Source organism: Lepus europaeus, chromosome 13 (genome assembly GCF_033115175.1).
Source record: "Lepus europaeus isolate LE1 chromosome 13, mLepTim1.pri, whole genome shotgun sequence".
In the NCBI taxonomy this organism is placed as follows: domain Eukaryota; kingdom Metazoa; phylum Chordata; class Mammalia; order Lagomorpha; family Leporidae; genus Lepus; species Lepus europaeus.
Genome location: NC_084839.1, coordinates 70527837 through 70550039, shown reverse-complemented (window position 1 = coordinate 70550039; position 22203 = coordinate 70527837). Strand labels below are relative to the sequence as shown.

Sequence of the window (22203 nt, the reverse complement as noted above, 5' to 3'; positions counted from 1 at the left end):
ATTCAGATGGTAAGGGAAGAGCATCCATATTTGGACCATTGTAGTCAGTCCATGTAGAGTTTTCCAGAAAATTCCTTCTTGTAATATGTGTAAGACCCTTATAATGCCATTGGTTTGGGTGAGGGGACAGGCTTGGGGTGGTGGCAATACAAAAGACGTCTAGGCCTAGGTCCCCCCTCACAGCATCCAGCTTCTATATTAAGAATGTCACCTCTCTCTCAGCCTTTCTTTTCTTATATGTCAAGTGAGGCAATGATGACCTCTTTTATCAGCACACTTAATGCTACACTAGATGGTCATATGGCTTCATAACTCTAAAGCTTGCAGAAGTGATTTTGCCATATATATATATATATATACACACATATTATATAAATTTTATTTTATTTGAGCAACATAGGGTCACACAGATCATACTCTCCAAATGCCTACAATGGCTGGGGTGGAGACGTGCTGAAGCAAGGAGCCAGGAACTCAGTCCAGGTCTCTCACATGGGTGGCAAGGACTCAATACTTGAGCCTCCACTGCTGCCTCCCAGAGTCTGCTCTGGTGGGAATCTAGAGACAGGTATCAAACCAAGGCATCCTAACTAGTTGGCCAAATGCCTACTCTCTCACTTTATTATTAATTTAGAAATGATAGCCCTAGTCTCTGTGATCTCTTAGAATTCATCAGATGCCCCCAAGCAAGAGATAATTGTCTAAAGGGAGTTCTTAACCTGCCTATGTTTAACAGTAATCCCAGTGCTATGTTTTTCTGTTTTCAGAGAGTAAAGCCAAGAGGAGCCATATCACAGGTTAGAGGAAAGACACAGTCCACACATTGTCAAATCCACTGGAGCAGAGTCCTGGAGATGAGGGTGAGCTACACACACCTGATGGAATGTGTTCCAGGCAGAGGAGACAGTAGATGCAAAGGACAGAGGCAGGAACATCTTTGGCACATTCAAGGAGCCAGAAGGGAGTCAGTGTTGCTGGTATGCAAAGAGCGAGGGGAGCTTGTAAGACACAAAGTTGGAGAAGCCAATTGCATGGGCTTCAGCTTCACTCTAGGTGAGAAATCCTTGGAAGATCCTAAGCGTGGGAGTGACATGGTTGACATATTTCAACAGATCACTCTGAATCTTGGGCTGAAATTGGGAAGCCTAGGTAGAACAAGGGAAATACGGCACTAATTCTGGAGAAAGATGGCAGGTCCAAGTAGGGACTTGGACAGAGGCATTGTCCTTGGAGGTGGTAAGTAGCAGTCTCCTTCTGGTAAATCAAGGGTAAGGAGATTTGTCTAATGAACAAATCACGCACTTATGCAAAGGCAAGACATGCAGTACCTGCTAACAGCATGACAGTGGTGACATGCAGAGATGAAGAACTCCCCCACACAGTGGCCTCATCTTAAACTCTGTCCATGGTCCCAGCCCTGTAGGCCAGAGGCAGGGAGGTGCACGTGGCCAGCCTCCGTGATGGCTAGCCAGACCCAGGCCATCTTACAGGAATGTGTTAGGAGTAGAAACCACTGTAGTCAGATGGGAAACTGACTCCAAGCATTCCAGGAGAGCTTGATTCTGCCCATGGGAAACGTCCAGACTAGCAGGAAGGTGGGGACGGCATGTGAAAGGAAGGGGCCGGGGCGGGGCAGGGAGTCACAGCAGCTAAAGTAGATGAGCTATGGGAAACAGGAAGAGGACTGGAAATCAAGAGGGAGGGAAATTGCAGGGAGTGAGAACAGCTTAGGCCAAGGAGGAGTGGCTCAAGGTTAGGGGCTGTAACTCATCTTTCCCATGTGCCTGAGCTGGCCTGACATGTAACCTTGTAACTGACCCACCTAATTCACCATCACCTCCCACCTCCTCCACACACGACTACTGGATGCAGCACAGGGGTCCCTTCCACTCAATGGAAGGAGAGGACAGGAAATTGTCCCCTTCCTCCAACCCCGCCACACAAACAACACCCTCTCCAGTGCAGTCGGGGTGGTCTGGAGGAGTTGCAGAATGAACATATCTATTCATTCAGCAAATATTTATTGAGACTTTAGTCCTGGGGCTACACAAGTGAACAAAATGAGTATTATTTCCACTGTTCAGCTGCTTAAAATTGAGTGGTAAAGACAAACCTCAAGTAATCATATCACAGTGCCAGCCCTATAGCATCAACTGTGATAAGCAAGCACTTTTAAAGAAAAGCCATGGCCACCATCGGAGCAAATAGAAAAGCTCAAGCTTTCACAGAAGATATGCCCAGGGAGTTAAGCCCAGAGGACAAGGGAGCTATATGATGAGAGAGGGAAGGGCGGGGGTGGCATACTGGAAGCAGACAGCACTGCACAGAAAGACCATAGGCTGGAGGCAGCAGGACCTGACTGAGGACAAGACGTAAGGCCAGTGGTAAGTGTTTGGTCTAGCATTTAAGAATGCCTGGATTCAGGTCCCAACTCTGGCTCCTGACTCCAACTTCCCACTAAGGTAGACCCTGGACGGCAGCAGTGATGGCTCAAATGGTTGAATCTGTGCTGCCCATGTAGAAAACCTGGACTGAGTTCTCATCTTCCCAGCTTCAGCTCAGTCAGCCCCAGCTCCAGTGGGCATTCGAGGCATTAACCAGCAGATGGTAGCTCACTCTCTCTGTCCAGTGAGGGCAACTGGAGCAGCATGGCAGGGGACAGCATCTCCCATGTGGCTGCAGAAAGGGGCAGGTCAGCCAGGCAAAGTATCCCTGGTGACATCGAGGGTCTGGGACTTTCTCCACCCATGTGTCACAAAAGGGGCAGGGAGGGGTTTCCACTGCAGGCTAAAGTTGCAAGGCAGAGAAGAACTATAGTAAGGACCCAGGTTTGGTGGGACTACAGATGTGGGAAGTTTGCTCCACCATGGAGAGTTCCATCAGGATTCCAAAACAGTCTCTGAACTCATGCCACTAGGGGCTAAATTCCTCCTCAGTGCTTCGTTTCCTGTGCAACTCTAGCACTGTACCCCTACCACAAACAGCACCTAAAATCCTGACCCTGTTGTATGTTTAAGTAACAATATCAAAAGTATTTCAGTTCCTCCAAGTGGCTGGACCCCTTTTGTTTAAAAAGGTCGCCATCAACAGGGGAGAAGTAATTAGGAATGGCAAGGAAGTGAACAGAGTCCAATTATTTACTGTTGAAAATGACAAGGGGTGGGGAGAGACAGTGACAGCCTGGAGCCACAGCTAGGGGAGTGCTGACTTGCACAAAGGCGTGCCCCATCACAGGTCTCTCCTTCCTGTGCTGGGCACTGACGAGGCTTCTTTAGGCAAGGGTTTTAATTAGTTTTGATTTGACTTTACACTTCCACAGCTTTTCTCAAAGTAAGCCCTGTCAAATGTGTGTGGTGAAAGATAATTGTTCTTTGCAACTGTCTATTAACAGTGTCTTCCAAATAACCCCAGAGAGAAAGAAACCCTGATTTGCAGAGGAAGGTTTGTGGTCTTGTCCCTGGTGGTGCTCAGGGAAAAGCTATGGGCTTGCTTTTCCCAGAGCTGTGAGCAGGTCAGCATAGTCCATCAGCCCCGTAGAAATATCATGCAAACTGCAAATGCAAGACACAAGTGGAATTTTTAATGTTCTAGCACCCCCGTGTTCTAAAAACAAACGTGAGATACATGTTAATAGTACACATTGTTGAAACATATCCACGGTATTATAAAATACATATTAATAAAAATATTAATGAGATATTTTATATTCTTTAGGTGTGTACTCTCTTCAAATTTCAGCATGTATTTTACACTTGCCGCACAGCCCAATTTAGCTGCAATTCAAGGCTCACCAGATTCAAGTGACCACTGGCTACCATTTTAGATAGGATGGGCCTGTACACTGAGGGTGTCTTCTATCAGACTGAAGAATTTCACGTTTAAAAAAAATTAAATTTATTTATTTGAAAGGCAGAGTTCCAGAGAAAGGGAGAGAGAGAGATCTTCCATCTTCTGGTTCACTGCCCAAATGGCTGGGCCAAGCCAAAGCCAGAAGCCAGGAGCTTTATTGATGTCTCCCTTGTGGGTGCAGCGGCTCAAGGATTTCGGCCATTCTCTGCTGCTTTTCCAGGAGCATTATCAGGGATCTGGATGGGAAGTGGAGCAGCGGGACTGAAACTGGTGCCCATAGGGGATGTCGGCACTGCTTAACCTGCTGCACCACAATGGCAGCCACACAGTTTCACATTTTGTGTGCTACACTGACAGTGATTCTCAAAGCCCTTTCTTTTTTTTACATTTTGAACTATTAAATATTTATCCATAATACATATTACAAATGTTTTTAAAACTTTAGTGATTAGGGCCAGCGTTGTGGCTGAATAGGCTAATCCTCCGCCTAGCGGCACCGGCACACTGGGTTCTAGTCCTGATCAGGGCGCCGGATTCTGTACCGGTTGCCCCTCTTCCAGGCCAGCTCTCTGCTATGGCCCGGGAGTGCAGTGGAGGATGGCCCAAGTGCTTGGGCCCTGCACCCCATGGGAGACCAGGAGAAGCACCTGGCTTTTGCCTTTGGATCAGCGCGGTGCGCCGGCCACAGCGCGCCGGACATGGTGGCCATTGGAGGGTGAACCAATGGCAAAGGAAGACCTTTCTCTCTGTCTCTCTCTCTCTCACTGTCCACTCTGCCTGTAAAAACAAACTTTAGTGATTCTTGCAGTGCAAATTTTTTGTACAAAGTTAACAATATTTTATTTACTCTGAATTTTTGAGTCATGGGTAACCAAGCCTTGCCTGAGATGAAAGAGGATCTCACCAGTGTTTTCTTCTAGCACATATATGATTTCTTCTTCTAACTTTTTTTTTTTTGACAGGCAGAGTAGACAGAGAGAGAGACAAAGAGAAAGGTCTTCCTTTTCCGTTGGCTCACCCCTCAATGGCCGCTGCGGCCGGCGCGTTGCACCGATCCGAAGCCAGGAGCCAGATGCTTCCTCCTGGTTACCCATGTGGTTGCAGGGCCCAAGCACTTGGGCCATCCTCCATTGCCTTCCCAGGCCACAGCAGAGAGCTGGACTGGAAGAGGAGCAACCAGGACAGAATCCGGTGCCCCAACCGGGACTAGAACCCATGTGCTGGTGCCCCAGGCAGAGGATTAGCCTATTGAGCCGCGGCACCGGCTTCTAACTTTATTTTTATTCATTTACTTATTAACTTACTTGCATACATTTCATAAACACAACATTAGGAACATAGTAATTTTTCCCATCACACCTGCCCTCCTACCCCTGCTCCTCTTCCCTCTCCAGTTCCCTATCCTGTTTTTCACTAAAATCGATTTTCATTTAACTTTATATACAGGGGATTAACCCTATTCTAGGTAAAGAATTCAACACTTAGTATGAGAAAGAAAAAGGAAAAGAAAAAAAGAAAAGTTCTGTTCTTCAGCAGTCCAGACAAGCGCTGTTCAAAGTTATTGCATCTCAAAGGTGATTTCACGTTTTTGTTTTTGTTTTTTCCCCTTCTTTTCCCTTCCTTCCTCCCCTTTCTTTCCTTTCAGAAACTTATTTAATCTTTAAAGAAGAACCCAAGAATGATACATCTTTTGCAAGCTCTTGGATGTAACTATAACTTATGAGACATAAGAAAATCCTCTTTAATACACTAAAAGGAAGTGGTTCTTAAAAAAAAAGGGGGGGGGGTTATTTACTTCTTTATTTGAAAGGCAGAGTTACAGAGAGGCAGAGGCAGAGAGAGATAGATTTTCCATCTGCTGGTTCACTCCACAAATAGCCACAACAGCTAGAGCTGTGCCTACCTGGAACCAGGAGCCAGGAGCTTCTTCCAGGTCTCCGGTGCAGGTGCAGGGTCCCAAACACTTGGGCCATCTTCTACTGCTTTCCCAGGCCATAGTAGAGAGCTGGATTGGAAGTGGAGCATCCAAGACTCAAACCAGCGCCCATGTGGGATGCTGGCACTGCAAGCGGTGGCTTTACCCACTACACCACAGTGCTGGCCCCAAGGAAGTGATTATTGAGAATAAGTTTTTACTATTAAGTCTCATGATACAACTCTTTGAGGACAGAGGTCCTGCATGGTAAGTTAGTGCACAGTGACTTTTGTTGTTTATTTAACAATTTACACTCTTATGTACAAAGTCAGTGATTACCCAAGGCTCTTGACATGAGCTGCTTTGGCTACGGAAGCCTTTTGGATTCACTAACTTGACAAGGTCATAAGCAAAGTTGAAGTTCTCTCATACCTTCAGAGAAAAGTACCTCCTTCTTTGGTGGCCACTTCTTTCCACTGAGATCTCACCCACCGAGGACCTTCATGTAGAACATATTTGCCATGTCTTGGCTTTCCATGCCTAAAATGTTCTCACGGGCTTTTCTGACAGACCAGAATGCCTTATGGGCTGATTCTGAGGTCTGAGTGCTACTTAAAGTGATTGTCATTCTATGAGTCTGCTGTATGGACTGCTTCCTACATTGGAGCATTCACTCCTTTTTAATTCTATTATTATTACCAAACACTTAGTCTTATGTATATGATCACTTTAACACTGGATCCTTTCTATATGGTCACTTTACCACTTAATCCTATCCATATGATCTCTATAACACTTAAGTGCTATTTTTAGCAGCCAGCTTAAGGGAATTTGGGGTCCCATGGCAAGTTTATAAACTGTACCCTGGGGGCCGGTGCTGTGGCATGGTGGGTTAAACAGCTGCCTGCAGTGCCAGCATCCTATTTGGGTGTCGATTTGAGTCCTGGCTGCTCCACTTCCAATCCAGCTCTCTCCTGTGGCCTGGGAAAGCAGTAGAAGACGGCCCAAGTCTTTGGGCCCCTGTAACCATATAGGAGACCTAGAGGAGGCTCCTGGCATCAGGTCGGCGCAGCCTTGGCTGATGCAGCCAACTGGAGAGTGAACCAGCGCATGCAAGTCCTCTCTCTCTCTCCCTGCTTCTCCTTCTCTCTGTGTGTAACTCTTTCAAATAAATAAAGCTTAAAAAACAAAAAATGAACTCTACCCTTAGAAGTAAGTCCATAGGAATATATGTAGAACTATATAGCTTTACAGTTATTTCACAATTTCAACTTTAGGATCTTGGTAATTCTTCCCACTGTGCCTGCCCTCCCACCTGCACTCACATCCTCCCCCCCCCCTTCCCCTTCCCTTTCTTATTCTCACTCTTACTTTTTACTAAGATATATTTTCAATTAACTTTACACACATATGGTTAACTCAAGTAAAGAGTTCGATGATTAGTATGAAAGAAAAAAAGATAAAGAAAATATGATAAAGGAAAAGAAAAGAAAAAATTAAAAATAGCTGTTCCTCAACAATCAAGAGGGCTGTCAGTCATTGCTTCTCAGAGTCTCAATTTCACTTCTACGGATTGCCTTTTAGGTGCTCGATTAGTTAGTTATCACAGGTCAGGGAGAACTTATAGAATTTGACCCTTTGGCACTGGCTTATTTCACTAAGCATGATGTTTTCCGATTTCATCCATTTTGTTGGAAATGATCAGATTTTGTTTTTTCTCAAAGCCCTTTCTGCCTGGGAAAGAGGACCCAGGAGTATCCAAAGCTGCCACTAACATCACCAACTCAAATGTCAAGGTTGAATTAAATATTCCCTCCCTTTAGAAACTTCCCCACTTCTGACTATCATGCTTTCTTTAGGTCCTCATTTGCAATCAGTCCTTCAGCCTAATTTATTCTTCCTTTCAAGCAGCTCTCATATCTATCCCTCACTACCCTGCCAATACTGACCTGCCCTTTCTCTCAGTGTGGACCATTGCAATAACATCCTAAGCTCCAGTTGCTCCAACTACTCAGGGAAGCTTCCTGTTGGGAACACAGTGCAACGGACTGAGTGTGTGACACTCCCTAGTGTGAGCCTTTCATTTATTCAGTCAGCAAACATTTATCAAGCATCTTCTTTGTGCCGAGTGCTATGCTCAGCTCTGAGAATAATTCACTCTTCATAAAATTGGCATGGTAAATCTTTTAAGAGAGGTTGGTTTTACCCAGTGATAAAATATTTAAGACTTTATTTGAACAGATACAGAATGCATCATGGAGTAGAATATAAAATCTGCATGAAGTATGAATTTAAAACAAGAGGCCTCTAGTGAATGTCCAGGCTTGACATGCATACCTTAGGGCTAGGCCCTCAGTTTCCCCAGGGGATACACATTCTCAGAGGCTCTGCTGTAAGAAGGAAGTTTGATGGTAGTCTGAGAAATCAAGTAATTGATTCTCCTCCACCCCCCTTCTCTCTCTCCTTGATTCAAACAACACAGACCTGTCAGAATAGCACTCTGTTTATCCAAAAGGCTCTTGATCTCCAGGAGCTTCCAGTTTTAAGAAAGCCAAACATCCCTGAATCTATTCATCTGACACATTCTAAACTGGGTAGTGGCAACTAGAAATGCCCAAGTACCATAGGTTTTCTAAAAATGCTTGTACATGCTGATGGTGTAGATACTTCCAGAGGTGACCAGAATAGGCAGGTGAGTTTATGGAATGTAGAAATCCTGAGAAGGCTCCATGGAGGAAGCGGCACTGCAGTAAAATGTGAAGGCAGTATAGGAATTTAGCCACAGGGGAGTAAAGAAAGTGTTTTGGCTAGAAAAAAAAAATCAACACTGTCTTACCATCATCACCTCCAGGACCTTGCCCCATTGTTCACAGGCTTTGGAAATCTTTCCCAATCTTGACAGATAGTTCAAGGCAAAAGTCAGATCCCAACTCCTGGGGGAAGTCTCCCTGATGCAGCTGAATTTCAGAAGGAACTGACTTCCTCTCAATCTTAGTATCCTAAAGTACAAGTTAATAGGCATACAACAATCTAGTGTAGAATTAGAGAGTAGCTACTTCCTCCAGTGCTATGATCTGGGAGCAGATCAGCTTAATTACTTCAAACCAGCTTCCGACAACCTTTTCTGCTCCTTTTGATCCATCACTGCCTTGGCTGCCTTGGAAACGTTGGGTTTCTCCCTTTTCCAAATTACTGTAGCATTCAGGCATGCCACTAATACTTGCAGGCCAGAAACAGTCCAGCCTACATAGCATGTCTAAAACAAGTTAATACACTGTGAACTAAAATCGCTATCCTCTTACCTTGAAAAAGAGACCTACTATTGACTCAAATGCCAGGTTTGAACCTTTGGACTCCTAGGAGTTCTTTCTGAGAAGTTGGCTTTGGAAGACAATACAGCCCCTAGGTCTCAGCCTGAGCCACTTACTCCCCATCCTTCCCTATCTCCACCCCAACAAAGGAGTCTCCCACATGCAATGCTCCAATCTTGATACCCAAGTTCTTTCTCCATCTCGTCCCTCTAAGCAACTGTCTCTTGTTCACTCCTCAGGCAAGATGAGCAGCATCCTATCCTCCACCCTTGAGGAAGATGATCCAAAAGAAGAGGCTCTGGGGAGCTCCAGGGTCCTAGGTACAGCTGGAAGAGGAATGTGCAGGGGTCACCAGCAAGCATGTCTTTTGACCCCCACAAACTTTTCATGCTATGAAGGAGACCCTGGTCACTGAAAGACCTAGTGGGCTTCTCTATCACAGGACCCAGGACTGGGGGCCTACACAGTGCACCCGACTACTACTGTTGCTGATTAATATGGGTGGGATTGGCAGCACTAATATGCTTTTGTCCAGTGTCAGGCCAATTATTACACAGTCTTATTCTGCTTCCTGATTTACATCTCATTTCTCTACTTAATTCTAATTTCCCCCAGGGCAAGCCTGGCTCTTCTTTTGTATTCCTTCTAGCACCTGTGGTGTGCTGGACTCAGGGACTGAGGTGTTGATTGACGTGTCCATTGTTCTCTCAAGCAATCTGCCATAAGGCCTAGAATTATGGCAATTTCCTCAATGGCTTTGTGAATTTGATCCTTCTCTGACTCCTCCTGACAGATTCACTCATTCTGTTTCCTTCCTGTCCATGGCCTCCTTCCTCCTACCTTTCCCAGTTCCAGATACTCCTTTATGGTAGAAGAAATATTTATTCTATGTATGTAATCCATCAGCTAATAGGGTAATAATTAAGTAATAATTACACCAACAACAATGCTTGGGAGCATTATTCTTTTTTAACTTTTCCAAGTACTTTCCCAAGGGTTACTTCTGTATATCCCCACAAATACCTCTATTTGTCTGGAAGTTTAATAGGATGAAACACTTATTCACGCTCACAGGATTGGGGAATTGAAGAGGCAGAATCAATCCTACAGTTAAGTGCTTCCCCCGACTCCCCACCCAATACCAAGTACTGGCTCCAGACACGTCAGCTTCTTGTAACAACTAATAATGCCCTTGTACGATGCCCTTTAAATATGTTTTCAATGTTCCTGAGTTAGAAAAACCATAAAATCTAGTAATAGCTGGCCTGATGGACTAGCAGTATGTCCCTATTAAAGATCCCAGTGATTAGCACCTATAGGTAGGCTCAGAAATACCTAAAGAGAGAGATGGTGGTTGTGTGGGTAAGAGTGTGTTTTCATTCACATCCTCTGTGTGTGTTCAGCCTCTTGGGGGTACTTTTTCACAGGAGGGAGCGACTGAGCACTGGTTTTCATCCTCACCATATTTCAAAGAGATATTCTGCATTCCAGCCATTTGAAATGTGTATCATACTCATAAATATTTATGCCATCTTAATTAGAAAGTTCTAATTGCATTTCGGTTTCTAATTTCAGGAAGAATTAGCTGTGTCCCAATCTTAATATCCTGAAGTATAAGTAATAGATATGTAACAACCTTTTGCAAGAGTGACTGCTTCCTCCAGTGCTCTGATCCATGGGCAGAGCAGTGTAATTACTTCAAAATAAGCTTCCAACCACTTCTCTGTGTTCTGGGATGCCACAACCTGCCTTAGGTGACATAGCTGCTTAGGAAACATGATTTCTGCACCTGCCATCTGTCTTCCCTCCAGGTAACTCCAAAGACCACCATAATATTAGCCTTCCAGAAGGTTGCAACAATTGGGCTATCCCCCTGAAAAATACTGTCACAGGATGAGTGGAAGTGACTCACTCTAGGGTGAAACCAAAAGGCATTAGGTGGAAAAGCAGTTTGGTCTTCTCCAGAGATATAAGTGCATCCCATTTAAATGCAGAGAGTGAAGGGAGAGAAGCTTCCAGAGAAAGAATAAATATGGAACAAATGAAACCAAGGAGGTAAAAAACCACGAAGAATTTATTTTTATTTTTAAATTTACATATGGTGAACAAATTTCATTTGTTTCACATATACAGATTTAGGAGCATAGTGCTACTTCCAACCCTACCCTCCCATCATCCCTCCTCCTTCCTTTCTTATCCTTTCTTTCAATTTTCACAATGACATCTTTTCAGTCCTTTTTTTTTTATTTGACAGAGTTAGACAGTGAGAGACAGAGATAAAGGTCTTCCTTCCGTTGTTTCACCCCCAAAATGGCCATTACGGTCAGAACTGCGCCGGTCTGAAGCCAGGAGCCAGGTGCTTCCTCCTGGTCTCCCATGTGGGTGCAGCGCCCAAGCACTTGGGCCATCCTACACTGCCTTCCCGGGCCACAGCAGAGAGCTGGACTGGAAGAGGAGCAACCGGGACTAGAACCCGGCGCCCATATGGGATGCTGGCACCGCAAGCAGAGGATTAACCAAGTGAGCCACAAAGCCAGCCCCTTCAGTTCATTTTTTAAAAGATTTATTTTATTTGAGAGTTACAGAGAGAGGTAGGAGAGAGAGAGAAAAGTCTTCCTTCCACTGTCCCACTCCCCAAATGGCCGCAGCGGCTGGAGATGAGCTGTTCTGAAGCTAAGAGTCAGGAGCCTCCTTCAGGTCCCCCACGCAGGTGCAGGGGCCCAAGGACTTGGGCCAACTTCTACTGCCCTCCCAGGTCATAGCAGAGAGCTGGATCAGAAGTGAAGCAGCCGGGACTTGAACTGGCGCCCATATGGGATGCTGGCAGCACAGGCAGCAGCTTTACCCACTACGCCACAGCACTGGCCCTTCCAGCACACTCTATCACTTTATTTACCTCCATAATGCTTTCTTTGGAAATGCTGTTTTCATCCTTCTTGTCTGGAAGGCCCCCACCCACCTTCAATTTCACGTAAGCTTGGGCTGTTTTGCACCTGTTGCTTGGGTGTGCTCCTTTTGTAAATTAGCTTGAAAACACACTTTGCTGTAGGTTGGAAATTTGCATAATCTTCAGATCAACTAAGGGAGTTTTCATCCTTGTTGGGTCTCCCCATCCATGATGTATACATTTCTCCAGGTGTTTCAGTCGTATTTCATGGCTTCCAATGAGTTTAGCCATTTGTTCCTGTGAGAAAGATCTTGTGTACCTTTCATTAGCATTACACGCACCCTTAAAAACCTTACTCTCCTCAGTGTAATGACATCTATTATGTTAATTCTTCTAGTTTTTTTTTTGTACTTAATAGATATAGTCTGTCACTTAAAGCTGCAAACAATTTTTTTAAAGATTATTTGAAAGGCAGATTTACAGAGAGAGAGAAGCGAGTGACCTTCCTTCCACTGGTTCGCTCCCCAGATGACCACAAAGGCTGAACTGGAAGTTTGGAGCAAGGGGCTTCATCCAGATTGCCCTCAGAGTGGCAGGGGCCCAAGCACTTGAGCCATATCTGCTGCCACCACCACCACCCCCAGCCATATCAGTAGGGAGCTGGATCAGAAGTTGAGCAGTGGGGTTTCAAACAGGTGCCAATATGTGATGCCTGGGCTAGAGATGGCGGCTTAACCCACTGCACCACAACACTGGCTCCTGCCAGCAAGGTTGTTATCCATAGATTATTCTGAATTTTCTCCTCAGGAAAGTTCTGAAAATACTAACAGTTAAGTCATTTTCCTTTCTAGACTCTTTTTCTTGCTACGCTGCTTCTAGGCTCTCTAGGATGATGAGGCACAACATGAAAGCTGATTTTAAAGGGTGATGCTGAATTTCACCTGAACAAAGTTCTCCATAAGGTTTGAGTGCCTTGTGCAAGATAAGGGAATTCGCTGTAGTATTATGTAGTTGTTCACCTCATGTTCTCTGAAGTCCAGCTTCAGCAGTGCCTTTGCACCCACATGCCCAGTGATCTGCCATGGGAAAATATATGGTATTTGTCGTTTTGGAACTGGCTTATTTCACTAAATATAATGGTTTCCAGTTGCATCCATTTTGTTGCAAAAGACAGGATTTCATTCTGTTTTATGGCTGAATAGTTTCCCATTGTGTATATATACCATATTTCATTGGTTGTTGGGCATCTGGGTTGATTTCATGTATTAGCCATTGTGAATTAAACTGCAGTAAACAGGAGAGTACATATAACTCTTTCATATGCTGATTTCAGTTCATTTGAGTATATTCCCAAGAGTGGGATGGCTGGTCATATGTAGATCAATTTTCAGTTTTCTGAGGAATCTCCATACTGTTTCCACAGTGGCTGTCTGTACTGGTTTGCATTATCAACAACTGTGGATTAGAGTACCTTTTTCTGCACATCCTCACCAGATTGTTTTTTTTTTTTTTTTTCTGTACATGAGCCATACTAACTGGGGTGAGGTAAACCTCATTATGGTTTTATTTGCATTTCCCTGATGGCTAACGATCCTGAGTAATTTTTGGTTTGTCTATTGGCCATTTGAATTTCCTATTTTGAAAAATGCCTGCTCAAGTCCTTTGCCCATTTCTCAAGTGGATTGGTGGTTTTGTTGTTGTTGAGCTTCTTGAGCTCTTTATAAGTATTCTGGATAGTAACTTTTTATCAGTGGCAGTTTGCAAATATTTTCTCCATTCTGTTAGCTGCCTCTTCATTTTCCTAAGTGTTATCTTTGCAGTGCAGAAGATTCTCAGTTTGATGTTATCCCATTTGTCAACTTTGGCTTTGACTGCCTATGCTTCTGGGATCTTTTCCAAGAAGTCTTTGCCTATGCTAGTGAATTACAGAGCTTCCCTCAAGTTATCCTGTAGTAATTTCATGGTATCACATTGTAGATTTAGAACCTTGATCTATTTTAAGTTTTTTGTATGAGGTGTAAGGAAGGGGTCTTGTTTCATATTTCCACATGCGGAGATCCAATTTTCCCAGGACCATTTTTTGAAGAGACTTCCTTTCTCTAGGAATTGGCTTTAGCTCCCTTCCAAAGATTAGTTGGTTGGGCCGGCGCCATGGGCCAGTGCCGTGGCTCGCTTGGCTAATCCTTTGCCTGCAGCACCGGCATCCCATATGGGAGCTGGGTTCTAGTCCTGGTTGCTCCTCTTCCAGTCCAGCTCTCTGCTGTGGCCCAGGAGGGCAGTGGAGGATGGCCCAAGTGCTTGGGCACTTGCACCCACATGTGAGGAAGCACCAGGAGGAAGCACCTAGCTCGTGGCTTTGGATCAGTGCAGTGCTGGCCATAGCGGCCATTTGGGGAGTGAACCAACAGAAGGAAGACCTTTCTCTCTGTCTCTCACTGTCTATAGCTCTACCTGTCAAAAAAAAAAAATTGGTTGTAGATGTGTAGATTGATTTATAGGGATTCTTTTCTGTTCCACTGGTCTACATGTCTATTCTTGTGCCAGTACCAGGCTGTTTTGATTATAACTGTCCTGTAGTATGTCTCGAAATCTGGTAATATGATGCCACTGGCTGTGTTTTTGTTGTTTAAGATTTTTTTAGCTATTTGGGATCTCCAATGTTTCCATATGAATTTTATTCATATTTTCTAGGTCTGAAAAGAATGTCATTGGTATTTTGATTGGGATCACATTGAATCTGTAAAGTGCTTTCAGTAATAAGGACATTTTGATGCTATTATTTCTTCCAATCCATGAACACGGAAGATTTTTCCATTTTTGTGTCTTCTATTTCTTTCTTTAACATTTTGGAATTCTCTTAATAGATATCTTTCACCTCCTTGATTAAATTTCTTTCAAGTTACTTAAATTTCTTTGTAGCTATTGTAAATGAGACAGAACTTACAAGTTCATTCTCAGCCTTGGCATTGTCTATGCATACAAAGGCTGTTGATTTTTGTTTGTTAATTTTTATATCCTAACAACTTACTTAAACTCTCTTTGAGACCAAATAATCTCTTAGTGGAGTCTTTTGGTTTCCCTATATATAGAATCATGTCCTCTGGAAACAGCAATAATCTGAATTCCTCCTTTCCCATCTGTATCCTTTTGATTTACTTTTCTTGCCTAGTGGCTCTTGCTAAAACTTCCAGGATTATATTGAATAGTAATGATGAAATTGGGCAACCAGAGCTTAGTGGAAATGCTTCCAGCTTTTCCCCATTCAATACATTGGCTGGGGGTTTGTCGTAAATTGCTTTGATTGTATAGAGGAATGTTCCTTCTATACCCAATTTGCTTAAGATTTTTATCATGAAAGAATGTCGTATTTTATCAAATGCTCACTCTGCATCTATTGAGATAACCATATGGTTTTTATTCTTCAATTTGTCAATGTGGTATATCACATTTATTGATCTGAATGTTGAACTATCCCCGCATATCAGGGATACATCCCACTTGGTCTTGGTGATGATCTTTCTGATGTGTTTTTGATTCAATTAGCTAGTATTTTGTTGACGATTTTTGCATCTATGTTCATCAGGGATATTTGCCTATAGTTCTTTTTCCTTGTATCTTTTTTTGATTTAGGAATTAAGGTGATGCTGGCCTCATAGAACTAGTTTGAGAGGACTTCCTTTCGATTGTTTTGAAGTTTGAGAAGAATTGCAATTATTTCTTCTTTAAAAGTCTGATAGAATTCAGCAGTGAAGCCATCCTGTCCTAAGCTTTTCTTTATTGGGAGCATCTTTATTACTGATTTAATCTCCATCTTGGTTATTGATCTAACAGGTTTTTGATGTCTTGATGATCAATTTTAGTAGATTCCATGTGTCTAGAAATCTATCCTTTTCTTCTAGATTTTCCAATTTGGTGGCATATAGTTGGTTGTAGCAATTTCTGAATATCTTTTTATCTCTGTTATCTATTGTTATATCTTCTTTTTCATCACTGCTTTTATTGATTTGGGTCTTTTCCTTTTTTTGGTTAATTGGGCCAATGGTGTATCAATTTCATTCATTTAAAAAAACAGCTCTTCATTATACTGATCTTATGCATTGGTTTTGTTTTGTTCAAATTTTGTTTATTCTCTAATTTTAATTAATTCTTTTTTGGGGTTTGTTTTAATGTTTTTTTCTAGGTCCTTGAGATGCACTGATATCTCATTTATTTGACATCATTCCAATTTCTTGCCATAGGCACTAATTGCTACAAACTTCCCTCTTAACACTGCTTTTGCTATGTCCCTTAAGTTTTTAATATGTTGTATCATCTTCTCCAGTGCTTTCCAGGAATTTTTCTATTTCCCATTTCGTTTCTTCTGTGCATTGTTCAGTCTCCATGTGTTTGAATGTTTTCTGGAGACTGTTGTTAATTTCCAGCTTAATTCCATTGTGTTCAGAAAAGATATATGAGTTCAAGATTTTTGAATTTGCTGAGACTTGCTTGATGGCCTAGCATATGGTCTATCCCAGAGAAAGTTCTATGCACGGATGAAAAGAATGTGTATTCTGTATGATGAAATGTTCTGGAGATATATTAGGTCCATTAGGTCCCTAGTGTTGATTAGCTCTATTGTTTCTTAGTTGATTTTCTGTCTGGTTGATCTGTCCATTGATGAAACTGGGATGGTGAAGTCCTCTGCTACTATTGCATGGGAAACTATGTCTCCCTTTAGATCCATTAACATTTGTTTTGTTTTATTTTTTATTTAAGGTATACAGACTTCATGCATTTCATATATGCAAATTTATGAACATAGTGATTCTTCACATCCTACCCTGCCTCCTTCTCCCACCCTTCTTCTTTCTCACTCTCCTATTACAATTCTTATTTTTTACAGAGAACTATTTTCAGTTCACTTTATACTCATAAGATTAACCCTACACTAAGTAGAGTTCAACAAATAGTATGGAAAAAATACACTGTTCCTCAACAGTCAAGACAGGGACTGTTCAAAATCACCGCATGTCAAAGTGTCAATTTCACTCCCAAAGATTATCTTTTAGGTATTCTATTGGTTACCACAGAGCAGAAAGAACATATGGTATTTTTTTTTGGTGGGGGGAGGGAACTGAAACATTTGTTTTAAATAGCCAGGCATCCTTGCACTGGGTGCATACACATTTACTAGTTATATCTTCCTATTGAATTGATCCCTTAATCAGTACATAATACCCTTCCCTGTCTCTCTCAACAGTTTTCGTGTTAAAGTCTATTTTGCCTGATAATAGAATATCTAAACCTGTTCAGTTTTGCTCTCCATTAGTATGGAATCTTTTTCCATCCTTTCACTTTCAGTCTGTGGGTATCTTTGTTGGTGAGGTATCTCTTGTAGGCAGTAAATAGATAGGTGTTCTTTTTTAATCCATTAGGCCAGTCTGCATCGTTTAACTTTAGAGTTTACTCCATTTACCTTCAAGATTACTATTCATAAGTAACAACTTGGTTCTGCCATTTTCCCATAAATATTCCTATTGTTTACTTTGGATTTTCTTTGTACCCTTACTGGGAGAGGGAGATTTTCTGCTTTCACATTCAATCATAATGATGACTATCTTTCTGTGTTTCTGTGTCACACATCCTTAAGCACTTTTTTTGTAAGGCTGGATGAGTAGTGACAAATTCTTTCAATTTCTATTTGTTATGTAAGGTCTTTATTTCACCTTCATTCACAAATGAGAGCTTTGTAGAGTACAGTATTCTGGGTTGACAGTTTTTTCTCTTAGGAACTGGACTATGTCTCTCCATTCTCTCCTGGCCTATACAGTTTCTGCTGAGAAGTCAGCTGTGAGTCTAACTGGAGATCCTCTGAAAGTAATCTGGTGTTTTATGCACATTTTTAAATCCTTTCTTTATGTTTTACTGCTGAAAGTTCGACTACAATGTGTCATGGTGATCTTTTCTAGTTATGTCTATTAGGAGTTCTGTGTGCTTCCTGTACTTGGATGTCCCTTTCTTTCTCCAAATTGAGGAAGTTTTCTGTAACTATTTCACTAAATAGACTTCCAAGTCCATTCTCTGTTTCCACACCTTCAGGATCTCCTAAGACCTGTATGTTGGGTCATTTGATAGTGTACCATTAATCTCCAACACTTTTTAATTTTTGTAATTTCTTTTTTTCTTTTCTTTCTTCTTCCTCTTCCTTCTCTTCTTATTCTTCCTCCTCCTTTCTTCTCCTTCCTCCTCCTTCTTCCTTATTTCTTTCCTCCTCCTCTTCCTCTTCTTCTCCTTCTTCATTTTTCTTCTTTGTTCTTCTGTCTTCTTTTTTTGGGGTGGGTCTGACTGAAGATTTTCCAAAGATTTGTTTTCTAGCTTGGATATTCTTTCTTCTGCCTCACCAAGTCTGTTGTTAAGGCTTTCCACTGTATTTTTTGACATAATGAATTCTTCATTTCTAATATTTCACTTTGATTTCTCTTGAAAATCTCAATCTCACAGAGAAATTTTTCAACCATGTCATATATGGAGGATTTAAATCATGAATTTACTTCTCACTGCTTCTGAGTAATCCTATAATCATTCTTTTGAATTCCTTTTTTGGCATTTCACCAATCTATCTTCACATTCTCATGTTGATGTGTTGTTTTGTTGCTTTGAGGGAGTTGTATTGTCTTTCTTGTTCTTGTTTCTTGTATTTCTGTGTTTATTTCAGGCATTTGTGGAAACACTTGTTTCTCCACTGTTGGGTTTTATCATTGAACTATGCCTCTGTGGCTTAGTGGAATGTCTGCTCCTTGTGAATACCCAGAGGCATGTGCCAGATGGGGGAAGGGAGTTCTGGTTAGTGCTCAAGAGTGAAGTGAGAATCCAGGTGACTCCCAAGTTGGGCATGGTAGGCCCCCTCTATTGTCAGTAGGGGGAGGGTACGATCATGCCTGTTGACATAATCACAACCTCATGTTCTCTATTCTATGATGATTAGTACCCAAGGTTATCCCATAGTGGGTACAACCCACACCCTTGCTGGTGCATGAACTACACAAAGGATCTGTGCAGTTCTTAGTGTGAGCAGGGTACCCTGTACATTGACCCACCTCAGGCAGTCAGGGAGCTCTGAGCCTCTGGCACCAGACACAGTGATTGCACAGAGGCAGTGACACCCCATACCCTATTGTGCAGTCATAGAAATCTCAAATCACAGTTCACAAGGCTCCCACAGTCACAAGGTGCAAAGGATCCCCTCTTAGCCCTGCAAACATGCCCCATCCACAGAGAGAACAGAGATGTCCACAAATTCAATTGTTTGTGGGTGCTTCACCTTGGAAGTTTGAGCCCCAGAGCCTATAACAGGTTGAGAGGATGTGAGCACCTCATAATCCTACGTGGGTGCCCAGTCCCATATCAATCTTCCTAGCCATACTCAAAGTCAGTGGAAAACATAGATGTTTCCCTCTGATAAAATCCCCTAATCACATGTTCAAGAGAGCCACTGCAACCTCTGCTGGTATCAAAATGGCAACTTTTTCCCACCAGTTGCTGGGCACCCTTTGGGAGGATGGGGAGAAAGAAATGTACTTTCCCTTCACTGGATTAGGTGGGTACCCTGCTCCTTGCTATGGTCCAGGCCAGATTCAAATTCAGTGTGGTTCTCAAGTTTCTCCCTCATGCAATATCACAAGTGGCATGAGCTGGCACAGTCTCCCATCACCTTACTCTCAGAGGATGGCATCTCCTCCATCCCGGAGCTGCAGGAGTTGTGTGTCCCCACTCACTGCTGTGTGTCCACTCTTTCCATGCTGCTCCATGACATCCCTCTTCTTTCTGTAGAATTGCCACTGCAGACTTCTCTGCAACTCTCCCTGAGAATATACTTCTTCTACTTTCCTTCTGCTATCTTCCCCTGGACAAAATCAGCATGCCTTTTCCCTATTGAGCCATCTTGGAATCCCCCACAGAGAATTTTTGACAAGTTGTCCACAGTGACTCGAAATACAGCTAAGTACCACTGATGTAGAGATGCAGTGGGACCAGAGACAGGAAAGAAGCTGGTCAGGGTAGGATCAGCAATGGGGAGCAGAAAGGATGACAGTGGTGGCACCAATGGTTCAAGTAACAAATTTCGCATTTGAACTTGAGGGCATAAAAGGTTATCATATGGAAGAGGTGTGAGACTTCCTTTGTATTGCACCAAAGATAAAAATTATGACAATAAATGGAAGTAGCATGAAGGCCTGTCATGTGGTCTACATCACGAAAACATCAAGAATCACTGCTCCTGGGAAGTGATACTAGGAGTACAGGCTGCTATGTGAGGTAAAGAACTCCCTGAAGTTGAAGGGTCTCAATCACAGGCAGGATTTCGAGCTTTTGATGTGTTTGTCAGAGAGATGACGGGTATGTGATTCAACCTTAATGTTCGCTTTACATTAAATTTAGAAGTGTTTTGTTGTTCTGTCCCCTTAAAATTCTGAGAACCCCCAGGATTTGTGACCAAATAAATGGTGCGCAGGAAAAAGAAAACTAATGGGAGCTTGTTTTATCCAGCACCAAAAAGAGGTAAATCATGGCGCTAAGCGTTTTGCACACAGCATGATGATCAGAAAAGGAACGAATGAAACCAAAAGCATTCATGGTTTGAAAACCACTTAGTATTACTTTTTGCTTTCTGATACCCAAAGAAGGTTTTTGCTCCCATGAATACACCCCTAGAAGGGCATCTCTGTTCTACCTTTGTGGTACTGGGAATGGTATGGATGGTTTCATTGGACCAGGTTAGGGAGAAAAATGGGAAAGCAAACCAAGATATCACTGTGCATCTTACAAAGAAGAAGAGCATCTTAATAGAAAGGAGAAATAATAAAATGGAGACAAGAGGGGAACAGGCTGGCGCCATGGCTTACTAGGCTAATCCTCTGCCAGCAGCGCTGGCACTCCAGGTTCTAGTCCCAGTCAGGGTACCGGTTCTGTCCTGGTTGCTCCTCTTCTGGTCTGGCTCTCTGCTGTGGCCCAAATGATTGGGCCCTGCACCCGCATAGGAGACCAGGAGGGGGCACCTGGCTCCTGGCTTCAGATCAGCACAGCGCACCTGCTGTAGTGGCCATTTGGGGAGTGAACCAATGGAGGGAGGAGCTTTCTCTCTATCTCTTTCTCTCTCACTAACTCTGCCTGTCCCCCCCCCCAAAAAAAAAAGAGGTGAACAGAAATTAAACTCCTATTATTTTGAATAATTTTAAAATTTTGTCAAACTCTTACCATGAGCCAGGTACTAGGCTAGGCACATGAAATGAATAATGCCATTTGATTCTGACAAACTTCTATGGGAAGTGTTATGACATAATCTTTACTTTACAGATACATATTTTGAGATTCATAGAGTTCAGAAAACACTCAAGGGATGGATGTTTGGCCTAGCAGTTAAAGATGCTTATTAGGATGCCTGTGCCCCTTATAAGAGTGTTTGGGTTCAATACTTAACTCGAGCTCCTGACTCCAGTATCTTGTTAATGCAGACCCTGGAGGCAGCAATGAAAACTCAAGTAGTTCTTTTCTTGGCACCCACATAATGCCAGGGACCATTGTAAGCAGGCATTTGAGGAATGAACCAGCAGATGAGAGCTAGTTCATTCTCTCTCTCTCCCCAAATTTCTCTCTTCCCCCATCCCTTTCTCCTCCCCCTTCCCCTCACCCTCTCAAATTTAAAAAATTATTTGAAATAAGGAAAATCACTCACGGTCATGCCACTTGAAAAGCTACACAGTATCCATTACTCCAAACTCAGATCAGACAACAAAGAACTCAGACAGAATCTGGACAAGGACACTGAATTTAGCACTGAGCTTTTAATTCAGGTGTCAGGTTTGTGTTTAAGATCACAACTTGTCAGCTCTTTCAAGTAAGTTGTGTGATACTGTTCTTCCCTTCATAATGATGGTCAGGAGCCTTTCCTGGGCAACCTAAGGGAGGCCCCTGACCCTTGAGTTGGAACATTAGTCTGCTGTAATGACAGCCATCATACCAGGAGTGAAGTTTTCATTATCAGGAATCCAAAGTTAAAATGGAGATTTTCCAGAAGGGGTAATGCAATAAATTTGAATGAGATTTCCAACTTGAATTAACTCATTCAAGTTTGATTATGAGAAAAGAGATGGAGTAAAAAGTAGAGATTGAGGAGAAAGGGAAAAGGAGATTATTAATTAGTTTGTTCCTGGGAGCCATCTCTGATACCTCTTATTGTGAGAGGTCCAGCCCATGCCCCTAAT

General features: G+C 42.8%; 2 protein-coding genes across 6 annotated transcripts in view; one reads left to right on the top strand and one right to left on the bottom strand.

Annotated features, from left to right (window-relative positions):
- POLE4 (DNA polymerase epsilon 4, accessory subunit) overlaps positions 1 to 22203 on the bottom strand; it is a 200661-nt gene that overhangs the window by 16137 nt on the left and 162321 nt on the right. The window lies entirely within an intron of this gene.
- TACR1 (tachykinin receptor 1) overlaps positions 1 to 22203 on the top strand; it is a 177665-nt gene that overhangs the window by 124546 nt on the left and 30916 nt on the right. The window lies entirely within an intron of this gene.